The sequence below is a fragment of the Pezoporus occidentalis genome, unplaced genomic scaffold, assembly GCF_034315485.1.
Source record: "Pezoporus occidentalis ecotype Australia unplaced genomic scaffold, CSIRO_AGI_Poc_V1 ctg74, whole genome shotgun sequence".
NCBI lineage: Eukaryota > Metazoa > Chordata > Aves > Psittaciformes > Psittacidae > Pezoporus > Pezoporus occidentalis.
This window is the reverse complement of record NW_026916093.1, coordinates 3,213,436-3,232,841: the sequence shown is the minus strand read 5'-3', so window position 1 is coordinate 3,232,841 and position 19,406 is coordinate 3,213,436. Positions and strand designations below refer to the sequence as shown.

The 19,406-nt window shown below is 37.8% G+C and overlaps 1 long non-coding RNA gene across 1 annotated transcript in view; it reads left to right on the top strand.

The window, feature by feature from the left end:
• LOC134155142 (uncharacterized) overlaps positions 1-15,203 on the top strand; it is a 29,971-nt gene extending 14,768 nt beyond the window's left edge. Inside the window, exon 3 of the long non-coding RNA XR_009961439.1 lies at positions 15,089-15,203. This is a non-coding gene — a long non-coding RNA (uncharacterized LOC134155142). The remainder of the gene's footprint in view (positions 1-15,088) is intronic.
• Positions 15,204-19,406: the final 4,203 nt, after the last annotated feature.

Below are 19,406 nucleotides of genomic sequence, written 5' to 3'. Positions count from 1 at the left end.
TGCTTCTGGTTCAAACATCTGTGAGTTTGCAATTTTTGTGCTTTTCTGTGTAGATCAGAATGAAGTAATTTTGCACCAGTTTTAGATAACTCCAAGAATGGTGTGTTTTTATAGTCTCAAATTTATGAAAAGGTGCATATAATAAGTATTTTATTCTAATCTAATCATCCCTTGAATCAGATGATAGTTCTTAGTTAGAAATAACCAGGCTAGATGTACTGTTCTTGTGTTTGCTATGCCAAAATCATGTGTTTCTATGGCAACAGAGTTAATCTATACTGTTTCAATTGGATGGACCCTGATAAGTTTTGCTACCTAAAGTAATCTCAACTGTAGTCCAAGTGACATTAGATTGCATAAAATAAATTGTCTGAGTCTGGTCTTTGTCACTGTTTCACCAAGATGCATTAAAGAATTTGAGTAAGGTAACACAGCATTCCCTATTCGGTACTACATAGTGATGTGCAAAACCTGCCTTCTCTAAACCGTGTTTTCTTAGCTACTGAAGTAACGAACCAATACGACCTTCTGCCTTTTGTCTGATCACCTGCAATGATGCAATTTGAAACATAACCTCTCTGAAAATTAAAATCTTAGTTAAGCCACTTTGCCACACAGCCTTGCAGGCTTTCAGCTAGGAAGATACCCTCACAAGTTTCCTAAGGTTGGCTCACACCACCCTGGGTCAGAGCCCCGGAGAAGAACAGGATTTTTTATCCAGCTCCCACAGATACCTATACTCATCAAAGGCTTCAACTCAGCCTTGTCTAGTAGTGTGCCAGCAATGCAGATGCATTGCAGTTTCACCTTTTAGAAGAATATAGTTTTGAACCAGATAAAGATGCCCGTAGATTTTTATGTGTAAAAGAAAAAAAAACCCTTTGTTTTAGTGAAAGGAAATGCATATCTCGTATCATGCATGAGCTATGCATTATAGATCTGTATGACAGATAGTTGTTACATGTAATATATATAATACATATATCACATATATCCTCTTTCTGTTCTTTGGCATTTAGGTAGTGGCTTCTTAAGGGAGTCATGGGTTTGTTCCCTGTGACATTTCCCTGGCAGTGGAAGCCTTTTTTCCTGTGAAGCTTCCTTCTTCAGATGAACTTGTAATTAGTAAAGACATCTCTGCTCCTGTAGTTACTTCTCATTCCAGACCTGTTCTTGTCCTTCTTCCTCAAAACATGGCTTAAAAGGGACCTTGTATAGCTTTCAAGTTTCTTTTTGTCAAATGACCCTGGATGGGTGTCATCAGTTTATTCCATTTTCTTTGTAGGTGGTTTGTTACTTCACTTTCCCTTTAATTCTTCCGATCTGGACGCGTAAAGCAACAAACACAATTCCTTTTGTTCATAGCTTATGACACTTGGTTTAGGAGTGATGAAAATTTAGGGGCATCAACTCTGTGAAAGGCTTAAGATTCATTTTTTATCTCTACTGGATGCTGGTTTATTGTGGAGGAAAAGGACAGCAGACAGGGTAAAAAAAGCCCGATTTCCAAACTGAAATTTATACTCTAATGCAAATACTTGCAAAGTTGTAATCAGTCTTCACATACATTGTGTGAGAAAGAGGCATTGAAATATATAATAATCCCAGACACAAGCAACCAAAATACTCCTTAGACCTCATTTTAAAACTGCAGTTCAATCAGCACACTCCAGATGGCACACAATGATGATAAAATTATGTATGTACTACTTTGAGGGATGGAATATGCAAACAGAAGTAGCTTGTTAACACAAAGCCCCTGGAAGCAGCCTCCAGGACTGACAGTCATCTGTTCACTCAGAAAATAAAACTTTCAACACTTTAAAAGACAGAGTTTTGGGGGAAAAGAAAGAACAACCCAACCTGTCCCATGTTCCCCCCCCCCCCCCATCTCAATTATAATGTGGGAAACAACTGTTTGAAGAATTATCATCTTTTATATGCTGATAAATGTTGAATGGCAGATGTTTTCCAAGCAGATGGATGATTAATTTGGCCGTATATTACAAAGACATTTAAAGGAGGATATTACTTGAACATAATTAGAAAGTATATACAAATAAGTTCTTACATTATAGACATGTCACATTACCTTTTTCTGATTCCAAGTAAAAATTTTCCTTGTGATTAGTCTAATTAAAATGGGTACTGCAAACTGCAAAGGGCAACCCTATCCGAACATTAATGCACTTAATTATCAAGAATAATTCTGTAATACATCATGTATGCCTGTGCCTACAACACAATATAGAAGACATTTCTCTGATTGCATTTTAGCAACTGATCAAAACCTGTATTGCGTAAAAATTTCACAGACTAAAGCTATAGAATCTGATGAGGCTTGAATTGTGTGATAAAATCTGTATGTCAAGTGAAATGCTGATTTATACAGGATGTAAATTGTGGTTCTGACTTTGTGCTCAATAGGGATTATGTTTTTGAATAATCACACAAATAACATAAAACAATTTTTGGAACTTCTATAATTTTAGTATTAATGCAGTTTCTGACAAAAATCCAGGTATGTTACAGAAACCCCTTAGAGGGCTTGCAGGTTGGCCTTCTCTCTCTGCTGGCCAAAAGGCTGCCTTCAGACCTGAAAAATCAGTTTTCCTGAAGCACTAGGCCCATCTTAAGCTAGGCAAATGGTAAAGTGGTTGTCTAAAAGCAACAGAGAATGGCACTAGTAGAGCAGCTTTCCCTACAGCAACTCTTTGAAGTGTTTTCACTTTAGATAGTTTGTTCTATAGTCTAGGTGGTTTTAGATAAATGCCACAGCGATGCTCTTTGTAAATGCTCAAATCTAGGTAAGTACTGTATTGTGTGTGGGGGCAAGGTTTATGTTTTGTAGTTCCACACATTGATTCTGATGAACATTTCATGCAAAAGGAGTTTCTGTAGTAAAACATTTCAGAATTCATGAATAGTAATTGAGCCCTTTAGTTCTGCATTAAACTTAAATCCATTATTCTCCATTTAAAGCAGACACATCATGTTGCTCTACACAGCACTGCTCTGTCAATTCAGTGCTTTTTTCAGTGAGCCGGGCTAGAATATTAAGCACTCTTTGCTCTCAGTATTCTTGCTGTGCTTGGCACATTTGGATTCCATTTGAAATAGGCAAATAGCAATTCTGTTGTTCCTAATGAATAGCGTATAAGTGTATATGCACCTTGCCTTTGAAAGGGGGAGCATATGTGACACATCTTGAATCTTTGGCGACCAGTTTGCTCCATTTCCTGTCTCCCTCTCTGCACATAAGCAGTGAAATGTAAAATGTAATAGAAGTACCTGACAGATTTCTGGCTTATACCAACCAAATCAGTCTGCTTCAGCCTTCAAAGGGTACATATTTTTTCTGTCATGGGCAAATTAAAGAAATGCATGTGAAAACAAAGAGTTACTAAGAAAGATTAAAGTTTCTAAAAGTCCCCTTTCATAAGCTGAATATTTTTAAGCTCCAGTGTCACTGTTACCGTGCCTAGGTTTTAGTATGCTGATGCAGCCATATATCTGTCCCTACTATGCTAGTGGAGATACAGTTCGTTTTCTTCCCATATAATTTTTTTTGTTGCTAAAGTTCTATGAATACACAGTGTAAAACCTGCTAGCATGTCCTGTAAAGTTTCTGCACTAGAAGGATTTCATGTTCATCACAAGCAATAAATCATGCACTTTTGCTTAAATGAATCATCTCTTTTGAGAACGGTGTGCTATGCTGAGTTTTATGAAAGCATGCCAGATATTAAGTTTCCAGCCTCCCTGTTTCTTCTGTTAGCTACAGGTCTGTTACCTTTAGATCTTCATTTATGAAGGTTTGCCTGCAGAGAAGCTGGGGGAGGAGGAGACATTGAGTGATCTATATTTTTTGTGTAACACATCTCCAACACAGATTCCTATAACTAAGGCAATAATACAAGGAAATCTCTCATTTTCATCCTCATTGTTCAAGTAACCCTAAAATAATGAGATTTTAAGGAGGAATTACTGTGATGCTTATATGGCAAGCCACACAAAGCGTAATATTTCTTCTGTATTGGCAAAGTTGAAATATAGTTGTATGGGATAGTTGTTTCTGAATCACTTCTTTAGTATGGGTTAAGGTATAAAGCCTACTGTTTCTGTCTGCATTGGCTGATAGTATTTTTATCTGTACATCAAGTAGATGTTAAGGTAAAGGTGATCAGCAAAAAGCTGAAGCTGCCAACATCGTGGTGATGGTTTAAAACGTCAGGTTATATAAAAAGGGTATGACGGGTATGACAAGCCTTTACCAGCAAGTAGCAGAAGTTAGACTAAATGCCTCTGTGAAACAGTTCTTAAGGAGAGAGTAGGGAGAGAGCACAGTGCAGTGCATATGGGTTCCAGCTATTGCAGCACCCATTTATACCTCTCTTGCCAGACGATGATGGCACTGAACAAGCTACATGTTTCATCTGGTGTGGTAACACTCATGTAAAAGGAGTTCGCAGTTTCCAGACAGCCAGAAGGACGAAGCAGCTTGAGAAGATGTACAAACATATTCCAGTTTTCGTAGCTCAGGAGATGTTAAGGAGGGGCTTTAAGGCTGCCAATTACAACTGTCTTGTTTGAACTGAAAGATGTGTGAGGAATGGTGATGCTACTTTAGGATATTGTTTAAAATGCAAATCATTGTCTTGCCTCTCTGTCATTTCTTCCAGAAAATAAGAAGGTAATGCTTCAGAATTTAAAGACTGTAATTTGAATTTAATATCAGTGCTTGGATGCTTGGATTGCAAGGGTAATTGACCCAAAGCCTTGTGTAGTGTACAAAGAAGATGCTCACCCAGAAAAGCCCTTTTATTTGTCAGAAAATGGAGACATTCTTCTATGGGCTGGGTTTTGTTCCTTTCAGAGGTCAAACCAGTGTCTGTTTAAAAAATTCATGATCCAGAAAAGGTAATTTTTAATGAATATTTATGAGATGTCCTTTCTTATCAGAGCTGTGCAAGTTTTCAGAAGCTCGCCACTAAGTCTGGCTTCTGATTTTTAGCAGAAAGCTTAACAGTTCTGCCTGAGAAAATAGTAAGGTTATGTTTCTGTCTAGCTTTTTCTGGCATGTATCTGGTCTAGTCATTGCGGTGATGCTTGTGCAATACATCATATGCACAGGTTGTTTTTTTTTCTGTAGGAGACTAGTACTTTAGGAGGTACTTAGAAATCATTGTGAAAATAAACATTTTTAATCCCTGCAAGGTTCTCCCACTGGCTTAAAAATAAATAAGCTGAAGAGTTTATATAATTCATTTCTGTGATAAACTGTGTAACTAGAATTGCAAAAGAGCAATAACTAGGAGGCTTTGCTATACTAGTTTGCTTTTTAGAGTCCTAAATCTTAACTGCAAAACCTCAGAGCACTGCTCAAAAATAGGCAAAAAGAGTATTTCTTTTTCAGTTGCTCTTGGTTTTAACCTTACGGCAGCACCTAGAAGAAGCAGCTGGGGTAGGTGCCTGGTTTTGTGTTCTTAATGGCCCTTAAGCACTGTGTGTCTGAAGAGCTTGTCTTGTATGTGGCAGAGAAAAAAAGGGTCTGGAGCCAGAAGTGCTCAGAGGTGCAGTGACTTGCCAAGGCAGTGTGGCAGGGAAAGGCTGAAGCATTATCATGACCAGCTTCCAGACCAGGTCTTGTATTCCCTGTGTAATGTTGCCTTTAAATAAGTCCATGCAAAATATTTCAAGAAAAAATTGCTTGTAAGTATAGATACAATAATAAAAAAATAACTCAAGTATTGGATTCTGATTTCCTCTCACAGTTACACAATTTACAATTACTGTGTGGAATTTAACTTGCTTTCCCCTCCTCTCCCTTTTTTATAACTTTTGTGTGTTTAAAAGACTTCACATTTTTACACTACTTTATCTCCCATACATGAAAGTTTACCTAATATGTCCTATCCTCCTCACTTAAAATTACTTTTTTAATCTTTTATGTCTTAGTTCTTATTTTATTGTACATCGTAATACTATATACATGTTATTTAAAACCATGCATTTGAAAACATGCAATTTGATCAGAGCGATATATCTTTTGTATAATGCCACCTTGCTAAGATGCCTTTACACTTCATGACCATCCTGAGGCCAGCATCAGAGAGGCAATGTTAAAGGTGCATTCAGAAAGGAAGGACTGACAATGCCTCTGCAGTTTGAATTTCTGCTCTTCCTGCTTAAGTTTCCTTTTATATCCAGCCCTCTGGGCTGGCTCCCCCTGGAATTTCTTTCGAGTTAATCCCATGCGGATGGGAATTATTCGTGACTTAATTTAATATAGGAGTACAATTCTCAGCTGGTATGTAAGCTGGCACAGAGTTAGTACATTTTCTTGGGTGTTTTTAATGCGCTAGTTGGTAAATACTGATTTTTTTATAGTATCAACAGTAGTATTAACTTTCCATGGAATCTGATAAGATCCTATTGTGAAAAAAGTCACAAAAAGGTTTTAATTTTCTTTGGTCCTTTTAAAAGATTTTAATGTCCATTATTTGTGTAAAACATTAACTTACCTGAAAAAGTAGGGAATGTATATTAATAGAACTGCTATCTCATGTGACTGTCCAAAATCATAGTTGAGTGTATTTGATATTTTATGGGGAACAAGGAAAAAGAAAAAACAGCCAACACGTAAATGAGCAGTAATTATATGTAAATTTTCATAAATATCCAAACCAGGTAATTTCAGTAACTTTTAGGATACCCAGGTATCCACAAGTTTCATTGAGTGTCACTGAAGTTAATGTCATAAAATACTCCCTAATGCTGTTATTGTTATGCTTCCTTGTTTTTACCTAATAATTAGAGAAGGAAGAATCTTGAAGAGCAGTTAAGTTTGGAAGGTAGCAAAGGCAAGTATATGACTACCTGTTTTGACTATCTGTCCTTGGTTTAGATAAGTATTTGATGAAAAGTGTGATAGTGTCTGGTGTAAATCTAACCATTATATCTCAGAAGTCACTTTGAATTACAACCAAATATTAAGGGACTAAATCCAGAAAATTAAAACAGAATTAAGGTCTTCTGTTGCTTACAATTAGACCTGGTTGACACTGTCTGTGCCATTTACGCACACACTCCCTCCCCTTTTTGATTATGTATTTTTCCTCTCACATCAGTGAATGCGTTGGAAAAAGTAGTTCTGTGACCATCTTAATGATGGCTTCTCTTGTGCCTTCACTGCTCATGCATAATTTAGCTCTGGGAAGATCAAGTAGGAGTGGTAGAGAATAAATTGATTTGATGAAGAAAATCAGGCAGCGTTTATTGTTGGTTGCGTGAGGGTTTTTTTTCCACAAGAACTTTGCAGTGGTGCTTCTGTTCCTGTATAATGGGAAGCACTGTCAAAGTACAAAATGAAGTATCTTTAGAAATAACAATAAGTGCATAATGAGATATGCGAGTGACTGCTAGCCAACAGTACCTTTTTCTACCTCTTTTACATCCCTTTTGTACAATGCTACATCTACATACTGTTTCTCCTTTATTCTTTCTTGTGCTGTCTGGGAGTATGTGTCAAAATTTTGCATGGAAAATAAACAGTAATATATTGCCAACTCATAAAGATACCTTGGTTTTGGTTTTTTTGGTTGTTTTTTTTTTTCTCATTAGTGACGGCAGTCAAGGCTCATCTTTAATTGATAGCTTAACTGATTAGTCCTATTTAAGAAATCATTCCTGCCAGGTTGAAATATATGCATTTCTTTGTACTAGGCAGTCTTTCTCCATTGCTACCTACTGTCCTCCTCCACTCCCCTGCTGCACTGAGTTCTTCACGCACACTTTGGTTACTCACCTTATTCTGGCTGGATTCTGTAGATACCATTCAATGAGCTGACTGAAATGTATCTTCTGAGGTCAAATGCTTTTAAGAAGCTGGTAGTTTCCAGCTTAAAAAAAAAGAAAGTAAAAGCTTTGATATTGTGGGTTTGTCTGGTTGGGAGGCTCTGTATAAGCAAAATAACAGAAGCACCTTTTTATTCCTTTTTTTCTTTTCTCCTTTCTTCTTCCCTAGCATCTAGAGATAAAGGTGAAAGGTCCTTCCTCTTACAGTTCAACACCGTGTAGGGAATTATTGTAGCAGAAATGCAAAAGAGTGTCTAAACACTCTCAATAGGGACCTGAGTTTTGAAAGTACTTGTAGCTTTTAGAGTGAAGAGAAACAGGAGTATCCACAGGAGGATTTTTTGTTTTGATAGCATCTCTAAGTCACTCTGCAAGAAGAAGGTTTAAATACCTTCCTTGTCCTTTTGTTTTCTGGGAGCTCTGAGAGCAGAAACATGCAATAAGGCACATGTGTGATAATGCAGGGCAGTCTGCTGGGAGGAGTAGTGATGGCATGCACCTGAAGAAATGGGTGCAAGACCAGTACATGCTTAAGGGTGTGGGAATCAGGCTTTGCCACTGTATAGAGAAGTATGCGATGTGTTGCTAAATGTTTGGAGGAAGGGAAGAAATGAGGAATTCAGGAAACCACTGTTAAAACTGAATTGGTAAAGAGATCATGATTAATCTTAACTGTCTTTAATGGTTATTTTTGACTGCAGGTTTTTTTTTCTGAACAGAAATTATTCCCTGCTAGCTATATTTTAAAACTCTTCTTTCAAAACAGAAGTCCTTTAAAAAAAAACCCTATTAGGAAAGGTTTTTATGCTCATTTTGTCCTCATGCTTGAATTGCCATCTGGGTTTTAACTTACATATATCAGTTGTCTGGCTCCACTCCTGATAGAGTGAAATAGTTAAGCATTTGCTTAATGGTTTTAACAAAGCAGGATTTAAAATTTGGTACATGTTTGCTTTAAAAGGATCTTTCAGAAGAACAAGTTATTAATCAGCCTCTGGAAATCAGTAGCGACATTTAACTATGAGATTTAAGATCTCCGTATCCCTGAACGAAAATGAAAATTCAGCAAAATTCCTTTGTCTTCCCCCAAAAGAGGCAGCCAACTGCAGAGCTTGAAGCCTGACTGGACTCTGCAGCCCTTTATCATTTCCCTGTTAGGAGGGAGTTCTGCAGCTCTGAAATCCATCGCAGTGTGGATTTAGCTCTCAATTTGATGTCACAGCTTGGTTTTGATGTACCTTCTCCTCAGGGAGCTGTTGGGCAAGGTGTTTATAAACCCCTACAGAGAGTCGCTCCAAATAAACATGCAAAAGGTGATTCATGTTTATACTTCTTCCTGTCTAAAAGCATTATGGTAAAAAAGATTTATTTTAGAAATCCAGTCTCCCTATCTGAAAGTAGAAGAGGACATTTTTAGAAAGCCTATAGTGTCAGAAGAAAGCTAACTACTGTTGAATGTAGTGAAATGTAATCTGGTTGTGAATAACCTGTAATTCACATATTTACAAAGGCTTTTAAAATAGCTTTTGAAAAAAAAATTGAGATAATTTTGCCCCTATTATGCTTACAAATAAAATACCTTTTTAGGATTTTTTTAATTTAAGGAATGGAGATTTTAAGATCACAGTAGACTGCAAAAGATGACCCAATTTTTACGTTAATTGAATAATCTCCATAATAATACCTTCTGTTGGGTACTCCAGCACATTTGAAAGCCACTGCAAAATTTGATACTCCTCTGTGGCTCTGCTGATTCTTCTGCTTTGGAAGTAATGGGTGCAGTCTTAAAAATCATAGAGGCAGGGCATAGAAGAGAAAGGTAAAAAGGGTTCCCTATCCTGAATGCTGGGCAGATTATGAGCTCCTCTTCAATGACCACAAATACTATTCCACAGTGCTATACAGTCAAAGTGTTGGGGTTTTAAGAAGCCAGTCAGTTATGTACCCCTGCTAGCTTGCTTGGGAGCACTGCTTCTATGACAAGCTGCAGCTGACATTTTATCTTTAGGCAGAAATCTGTGTGTGATGGGACAAAAATCTTAGTCCCAGTCTTTCTTAGTCATGGAAAGAATTCCATCACTTACCACCTTTGTTTTCAGCCTTCCGGCTTTTTAATTGATTTCATGAACTCAGAAATGTCATGTTTTAACATTGAGAACTTGGGAGGTTTTGTGCAGTTAATTGATGCTCATCAGTACAAGCTGAAATTGCAGACACTATTAACTCACAGTAGACACTATTAACTAATAAATAGTTATTGTCCAGGCTTATAGAAATACATTGTGCATGAGGGAAATAAGTACTGATTATTTTAACAATATAGATGTGGCAAATAAGTTTTTGTATAACTAAATGTATGAGCAAATAGCTCATTAAGATACTGCAAGTAGGAGAAAACAGTAAAGAATCTGAGTTGAATCAGCTGCATGGTGCAACTATCTGAAAATACTGTTGCTGAACAACACTGGAAATACCCATTAATTATATTTGATATGTCACTGTTAGTTATCTGTTAATTGGTTCCTTAAATAAAATATAAACATACCATAGCAAAATGCATATTTTTTCTAATCAAGCAGGCACTGCTATTTAGAGGGGTGAGTGTTAATGAACACTCTTTAAGTTTGGTAAAATGTGTTCATATTTTCAAGAATCTTATTTAGGAAGACAGTCTAAACAATGCCCCTTGATTTTGCTATCTTGATTTTCACTTATGTAAATTCAGATGTGAGCCAGTGAGAGTCAGCCTAGAATTTGTATCCTTTCTTCTATCTAAGTATTTTTTCTCTTTGTTTTCTTTTTCTAATTAAAGTGAAAATTCAAAGCAAATTGTTGTGAAACTCCGCCATTTATGTGGTGTAACAGCCCCGTACTAGAGACAGAATAAAATTCTTAACAGGATGAAGTGGCACATTCTACAATCATAAAAATGGTTAGCTTGGAAGAGACCTTTAAGGTCATCAAGTCCCCCCATAAATTGTTGAGAATCCCTGCAAGCTTCTCCCATTGGCTTAAAAAAAATGTCATTTTCTCTTTAAATAAAATAATTGGTAATCTTTTTATCCTCAAAAGAAAAGGTACACAGAAGAATTTAGTGGAGAAGTGGTAGGCCAGCTTCACAATTACTATGGTCTGATTCTGTTGCAGTTGTATACTAATGAGTTGTTCTTGCAAACTGCATTGACTCACTGCTTACGGCTCTGAACAGCACCACTGGGTGGTTTGCGTTGGTACCTGGAATCTGTGGATACACTAAACACGTTTCCCACTGTCACTACTAAAAAAACTACTGAGGGTTGCATAGTTGGAGTTCAGTTCCGTAATATGAAGCCATTATAAAAAGATACTTGCTGCTGGGAAGTGAAGAGAATTATTTGAGGTGAATAGCATTGTATTTAGAAGTATTTGCCTGGTTGGGCTATAAGGCAGTGTAAAATAGTATATTTAAATTGCATTCTGGACTTTAGAATGGAGTCAACAAGCTGTGATTAAAATATTTTTTGGTTTTGTTTGTTTTGGGGTTTTATTTTTGCACTTGCATTAAATTTCCTTCTGTGTCCATTCAGCCCTGCTGTGTTTTTTGTCATAACGCTATGAAGCTTCCAATTATCTGATCTCTTTGTCTTTCACAAGCTGCTCTTTTTTAACATACCAATCCAGCTTTGAAAGCTGTTAAAATTCAGCGGATGCCTTTACCTCAGGCCACGTAACGGGATCAACCAAAAGTCTGCAACTTTGAGCTGCGAGGACTACTTTTGTTCACATCTGCAGCTCCTGTTTCGTGGAGCAACAGTGACAACCAGCGGCCGATTACCTAAAATTGGCCAACTTCCTCATTGTGGATGTCCTTCAGACTGCCAGCCACCCACATCCGTAAGGACAGAGCTAATTTATTTCCTTTTACTTGTCTTAACTCTGCCGATGAGTTGAAAGGATTACTTCTGTTCTCCAGATTAGAAGTGCTCTAGCAATTCAGTACAGAGCTGCTGCATTCAGATCAAAGAGGTACCTACTGACCCTATTTTAGTAGTGTATCTACATATGTATGGCCATTAAAGGTTTCAGTGCCTTGCTGGTGGTATCTGACATGGGTCAAATAAAATTTACTGTGCAAAGCAACCATGCTTTAGTTCTTCTGAAGAGAAAAGGAAAAGGTTTGAAGAAAAAGGTCATTCTTTTCTACGGATTAGCAGTTAGTGCATATAATACATAGCACTTGAAGATTTATTTGAGAATACGTGTGTTTTCTGCCTTTTTAGTTAATGATTTCTTCCTTCAAAATACAGATTTTTTATCTTAGAAAGAGATTTGCTGCTCGTGATAATGCTGTAGAAGCTGGGGTAAAAAAAAATCTTATCCACTGCCTTTTAGTTTAACAAAGCTAACAGGTTCACTTACAGTTTAAAGTTTAGGCTAGCAGTTTTCTCAGTATTGGTGGGATTATTTGTGTGGAAAGGTGCCCTTAAACTTGAGGAAAATGCCAAAAGTCAGCCCAAAAGAGTTTGGTTTATATTGGTTAGAACTGTTCCATGCATAGCAGTTAAAGGTGTAACGAAGTTAAGTAGTTTATACCAGGCTGGACATACCAGCCCACTAAGCATTGTATGACATTTCTCTCCTTATCAAAGATCCCTTTTCTCCCACTCTACCAAAAAGGACAGAGAAAAGAAAACTGAAGAAAAAAGATGAAAAAAAAAAACAACAAAATCTCCAAGCCTTCCATTTCCTTTTCTCTGGCACTGCTTTATGAGTGCTGATGGCAAATTTGCTTCTGTAATCATAACTTGAACCCATCTGGGGATGAGATTGGCTGCTAGCTTAGTATTTCCACTTAACATATTCATGATTAGCATGCACAGAAGTAGTAGAATTAGGATGAATGTTTTTGGAACAGTACAGATAAATCCTCATAAATGTAGTACAACAGCTCTGAAAATGCACAGTGCTGAAATGTAATGAAGCTGAACTCTGTAGAGAGTTTGGTATTCTCAGTACCATGCCTCTCCTAATGAACTCATTTAGATCAGAAAATGGATTTAATATTTTATTGGAATTAACCTGAGCCAGTAAAGAGGATTACAATTTCTTTCTATGGTGATATTGCAGGGTGAGGTAACATGTTACATGAATATTAAGCATTTCATGAGCATTGTCATGAAGCCAGAAAGTATAAGATAATTGGGTCTTAATATAGTGATATTGTTCTTATAATAATTAAATTTGAAAACTAATAATAGTATATTTGAAAATTATTTAAATCTGTATTTTGTTGCATTTTCACAACTTTAAAAATACTTAAAATGACAATTGTGCCATGTTTTCCCCAATCAATTTCAATAATTTGTTTTTAAACATGGAAAACTAATAATACCACAGGTCTTCAAGACAGGAAGGTAGACACTTTCTAGAAAAGAGGAAAGGAAATGGGAAGTGTATTCCATTTTTTTTATAATATCATATACTGGTAGGAGGAAACATGTAGAAATCAGGAAGAAATCTTGACATAAATGCATGATTTTCCTTTGTTTTTAAAACGTTGTTGTGTCCTAGCATTGCTTCTGTCTCTTAGACTGTATTTTGTAGTTGCAAACATGTTCTTAATCACACTGTATGTTCTACATTTGAAAGGTTATTTACTGGAAAAAAAATTAGACTAAATTATTGTCATCTTAGTTATCTTTCTAGATGGCACATAAAAAAAGAACAAGAACAAAACCTGAAAGATTTGAGTACTTCAAAAGCTTGGTAGTGTTGTTTAAGCATTACTGTAAGGAATATTGGTTTGGTTTTTTTTTTTAAATGAAATTTAGGGTCTGAAGTTGCCTTTAAATATAGAGTGTCTGTAAAAATCATCTTTTGCATATCTGAACAATTACTAGTTTTACCATGCGAAATGCAGTGTATGCTGTGCTAGAGAATAGCTCTGAGCCTGGGGGAAGTACAGAACAAAACCAGATAAAGCTAAAAAATTCAGAATAGGTGGAATTGGATGCATGGACTGACTTCTTGAGAGAATTTCCCCCTGCCATCAAAGCTTTTCACTTAAAGTGCCCAAATACACAGAATTAATTTGTGAGGTCCCTAAGAAGGTTTCCTTCCTTTGTAGCAACCTTTCAGCAATTTGCTTCAACAGCTAAGTAACATTTACAAGCTGTTTAGGTTATGAGAAAGATCAACAACAGAAAACATAGCACAGTCAGTCCTCAGAGTGATGGTTTTTGTGCTGGAAAAAATAATCTTAAATACAGTGTTAGGGTGGGAATGTGGAAGGAGAACAATCTCAACAAGGAGGTTTCTGAAGATGGACAGGGAGTAGCTGGAATGGCTAAGCAAGAAAATATACCGTGTCATGACTATGGTAACTTCAATAACATCAAGTCAAATAGCTGTATTTAATGTGAAAGAATTTATATTCAGTCAGTCTGTACATTATGCAGCAGCATAGAATCTGCTACAAGTCTACATATGCCTCATCACCACTGCCTAGCCAGGGTTTTATATGGTTCAGAAGTTCCAAGGGACTGTTCAGTATTTCAGTGTTTGACTGCATTGCAATCTTTATTGTTTATATTGTTTTACATTGGTTTGTTGATGTTTCTGTAATAATTCCTTTTCTCCGGAAAGATAAATAATGGGAACTTCTTTACTCTTGGTTGGTCTGGGTCTTTCTATACCTAGAACCACCCTAAACATCTTTTCCTACCATTATAGTCAGCACAGGAGATGTAACGGTTAATTCAAGAAAATGGGGTCCTGGTTGTAAGTCAGAAAATTCTGTATGGTGGGATGAAAATATATTTCAGCGTTTCGATGAGTCATTTCAAAACACTTTGCATGTTGTTCCCAACATGTATTTTTTAACAATAGGGTTTTTTTTCTGCGTTCTGATGGTTGTTGTTGCTATTCTCTCGATTTCCTGGATCTGGAATTATTTATGTACATCACTTACTTTGGCATTCTGCCATATTAATGAAAAGAAGTTGCAGAACCACATCTCTACAGAATATTAGCTGCTTGACTGGCAGTTAAGTATGACACCGGTCTTTTACATTATTCTGAATGCTACCAACCTTAATACTTCCTCTGGGAATCTGCCTTTCTTTTCTGAGTCCAGGAATTACCTCTTTTGCTTTTCCTTCTCACTGTGGGTAGTGAGAAGAAAAGAAGAACAAGAGAAAGAGGAATGGAAAGTAGTGATCTGCTGGATGCTTGCTTTCTCTTCCTTCCTCAGCCAGTTCTTACAGCATCCTGAAGAGATGGTAAAGCAGCAACAACAGCCTGTCCAAGGAGATTTGCCTCAAGGCGGGACTGAAATTCCCTGGAGGGCTAAAATGCTACTTCTCCTTGCAAGAACATCTCAAGAGGTGCCACTTCTTTTTATTGAATTTTGACCTTTCTATGCATACAGTATTGTCATAGGTGAAGTTGTGTGTTGGACTTCAGCAGTAAGCAAGTGGGATACAATGACAAACAGTAGGACTAAAATTTTAGTAACAATGTCTTAATAACACAACATTGAGTTGTAATTGCCCTTTCATTATAAATACATTTTCTTCCTTGGGCTTTTATCTCTGTTCTCACTCAATTTTTTCATTTTCATAATTAATTAAAATGGCAATGTTCTATAACCAGTGATTGAATTATATGATATTACTTGCCTAAGGCGATCAAAATTAATCAAAATAAGGAGTGAAAGTTTTGCTATTTTTAATACAGCTGATTTGATTCCTGAGGTTTTGATCAAATTAAATGAAGGATCAAATTAACCAGTGATTAAATTGAGTAAAAGGCACTTTGTATGCCTGAAATATATTTTAATCTAATAAATTTGAAGACACAAAATATTAACTGGTGTTTTAAAAATTCATTTGTATTTCACTGTTTAATTTTCTAGAAACTATTTCCTTCTCAAGGTTAGAACATTTTACAAGAGAAAAAAACATTCTTTAATTTCAATTTTCATTCTTTCTTTTTTCTCCCCATACTTTTTGTGTTTGCAGAGTCCTTTGCATCGAGAAGTTATTATTCCAAAGCTTCTGAACTCAGCTTACAAAGATGTGCCAAAGGCTAGTTTAGCAGAAACCTGAGACTCCCTAGAAGAGAACCTGCCAACCTGCAGAGTTTTGAACACAGAAGACCTCTTAGGCAGTTACCACTTAACGCATGCATTTGTAGAAGTGCTACTGTTTTGCTGTTTAGAATTTCATTTGTGATCTATTGTAACTAGTGTGTTTGTTTAATGGAGTGGGGCAACTTTTCAGTATACACTGCTAAGTACACCGAAATTGAGAAATGAGATTTCTGTTATGGTGCAGAAATGGTTCACAGATTTTTGTTTGCATGACAGGAAAAAAGCTTAAAACTGCACTCTTGACTCCTGCTGAGAGTTTGCACTGACTGATTGAAAGTGGCTGACCCAGCTGGAGCACAACTGCAAGAAGCTGCGGCTGGAGGTAATTTTCTTAAAGGTGGTATTTACTTAACATTTAATGTTCCTCAGAATCAGAGAGTGACATAGCAAAAAGGCAAGGTGAGAAACAGGGTCCAATTTTGTGAGTTACAGTGTTAGGTAAGTGTTACCTGGTATTTAAATGCTTCTCTTCCACTCGTTGCTGTTAGTAGAAGTGAAATAAAGCTACAAGTGTGTAAACTTACCAAAGATTGATTAAAAATACTTCATGTTGTGTATCAAGGCTGAGTGTACTTATGCATTTAAGGCACTTAGGTTGTAAGGGGAGTCTAATTCATTACTCTTCAAGTTCTGGAAAAGGCATACTTAAGGGATTAGATCTATTTAGTGTGGTCAGCATGGTCAGTGTATTGTAGCTATTTTTGATTAATGCATTTACTTTCCCTTAAAGAAAAAAAAGGGAATAAAAAAGTTTTAGGGGAGGAGAGAAAAATTAAAAATGGACACTGAGAGTAGTATGAATGTACTATCATACTCTAAGTAGCATTTTATAGTAACTTGCAGTGACATTTTGAAATAACTGTTATCAAGAAGTAAACAACTGGCACAAGCTGGATCCTAGCTTATTCTGTGCTTCTGTGCTTGGAAATGATTGTTAGTCAGTGGGAACAGAAACTGTGAGATAGAAGTTTTGTGGTAGCAGGTTGGTAGTTCTGGTAATAACCTTAGGAAGAGCATGGAAGACAGGAAAAATCACAAGCTGCTGGACAGTAAAGACATTTCATAGAATCATAGAATAGTTAGGGTTGGAAAGGACCTTAAGATCATCTAATTCCAACCCCCCTGCCATGGACAGAGACACCTCACACTAAACCGTATCACCCAAGGCTCTGTCCAGCCTGGCCTTGAACACTGCCAGGGATGGAGCATTCACAACCTCCCTGGGCAACCCATTCCAGTGCCTCACCACCCTAACAGGAAAGAATTTCCTCCTTATATCCAATCTAAACTTCCCCTGTTTAAGTTTTAACCCGTTACCCCTTGTCCTGTCACTACAGTCGAAGAGTCCCTCTCCAGGATCCTCGTAGCCCCCTTCAGATACTGGAAGGCTGCTCTGATGTCTCCAAGCAGCCTTCTCTTCTCCAGGCTGAACAGCCCCAACTTTCTCAGCCTGTCTTCATACGGGAGGTGCTCCAGTCCCCTGATCATCCTCGTGGCCTCCTCTGGACTTGTTCCAACAGTTCCATGTCCCTTTTGTGTTAAGGACACCAGAACTGCACACAATACTCCAGGTGAGGTCTCATGACAGCAGAGTAGAGGGGCAGGATCACTTCCTTCCTGCTCCTTTTGATGCAGCCCAGGATACGGTCGGCTTTCTGGGCTGCGAGCGCACACTGAAGCCGGCTCATGTTCATTTTCTCATCAACCAACACCCCCAAGTCCTTCTCCGCAGGGCTGCTCTGAATCTCTTCTGTGCCCAATCTGTAGCTGTGCCTGGGATTGCTCCGACCCAGGTGTAGGACCTTGCACTTGGCATGGTTAAACTTCATGAGGTTGGCATCAGCCCACCTCACAAGCATGTCAAGGTCTCTCTGGATGGCATTCCTTCCCTCCAGCATATCAACTGAACCACACAGCTTGGTGTCATCAGCAAACTTGCTGAGGGCATACTCAATCCCATTGTCCATGTCAGCGACAAAGACATTGAACAAGACCGGTCCCAGCACCGATCCCTGAGGGACACCACTCGTTACTGGTCTCCAGCTGGACATTGAGCCATTGACCACAGCTCTTTGCGTGTGGCCATCCAGCCAGTTCTTTATCCACCGAGTTGTCCATCCATCAAATTGATGTCTCTTCAATTCAGAGACAAGGATGTCGTGTGGGACACTGTTGAATGCTTTGCACAAGTCCAGGTAGATGACATCAACTGCTCTACCCCTGTCCATCAGTTCCATAGCCTCATCATAGAAGGCCACCAAATTGGTCAGGCAGGATTTCCTCTTAGTGAAGCCATGCTGGCTGTCACCAAGCACCTTGTTGTTTTTCATGTGCCTTAGCATGCCTTCCAGGAGAATCTGCTCCAAGATTTTGCCAGGCACAGAGGTGAGACTGACTGGTCTGTAATTCCCCGGGTCATCCGTTTTCCCCTTCTTGAAAATGGGGGTTATATTTCCCTTTTTCCAGTCATCGGGAGCTTCACCTGACTGTCACGATTTTTCAAATATGTTGGACAGTGGATTAGCAACTTCATTTGCCAGCTTCTTCAGGACCCATGGATGGATTTCATCAGTTCCCATGGACTTGTGCATGATCAGATTTTTAAGATGGTCTCAAACCAGATCCTTTCCTATAGTAGGCGCAAGGTCTTCATTCTCACAGTCCCTGTGTCTACCTTCCAAGACTTGGGTGGTGTCATCAGAGCCTTTGCCAGTGAAGACCGAGGCAAAAATGTCATTCAGAACCTCAGCCTTCTCCAAATCCTGTGTAGCCAGTTCTCCTGAGAGCTTCCAGAGGAGGCCTGATAGAGTCAAACCTGGAGAAGCCATGGAGAACCCTAGTGTTGCATGGCTTATGAATATCGGGTTTGTGGCCTTTAGTAAGGGTAAAGTTAGGTTTACTCTACTGGCTTGTCTGACGTACACTGTGCAGAACTTAACCTTTAGAATGTATATGTTCTTTGAGTCTCTGCTTAACATGGGTATTTTGTGTTAGAATGCACAATGCCTGCATAAAGATGAGAAGATGTCAACGAGTGGCATACAAGTCTGCAGACACCTGCAGCTTTACAAAGAGTATCTACATAGGAAAACATAATCTGTTAGAAACCCTACATGAAAGATCCCTTATAGAATCTAAATTGATTTCATATCACGTTTTTTAATTATATTTGATAATGTTTAATTTGATGGGAAAAAGATTTTGAGATTCCTCTTCTGGCCTTGCTGTCAATTTGGAATTTGAGTTTGGACCTGCATTTCAATTGCTTTTTCTTTCTCTTCACTGACCTTCAAAAATTAATATAATTTTATTTATTTATTTGATACGGTACTTGCATGACTAATGCGTTTTACAGTCCTTGTATAAATGCTGTCATGGAGCACAGTGTGTCAATGGTGTTTGCACTGTGCATTTTAAA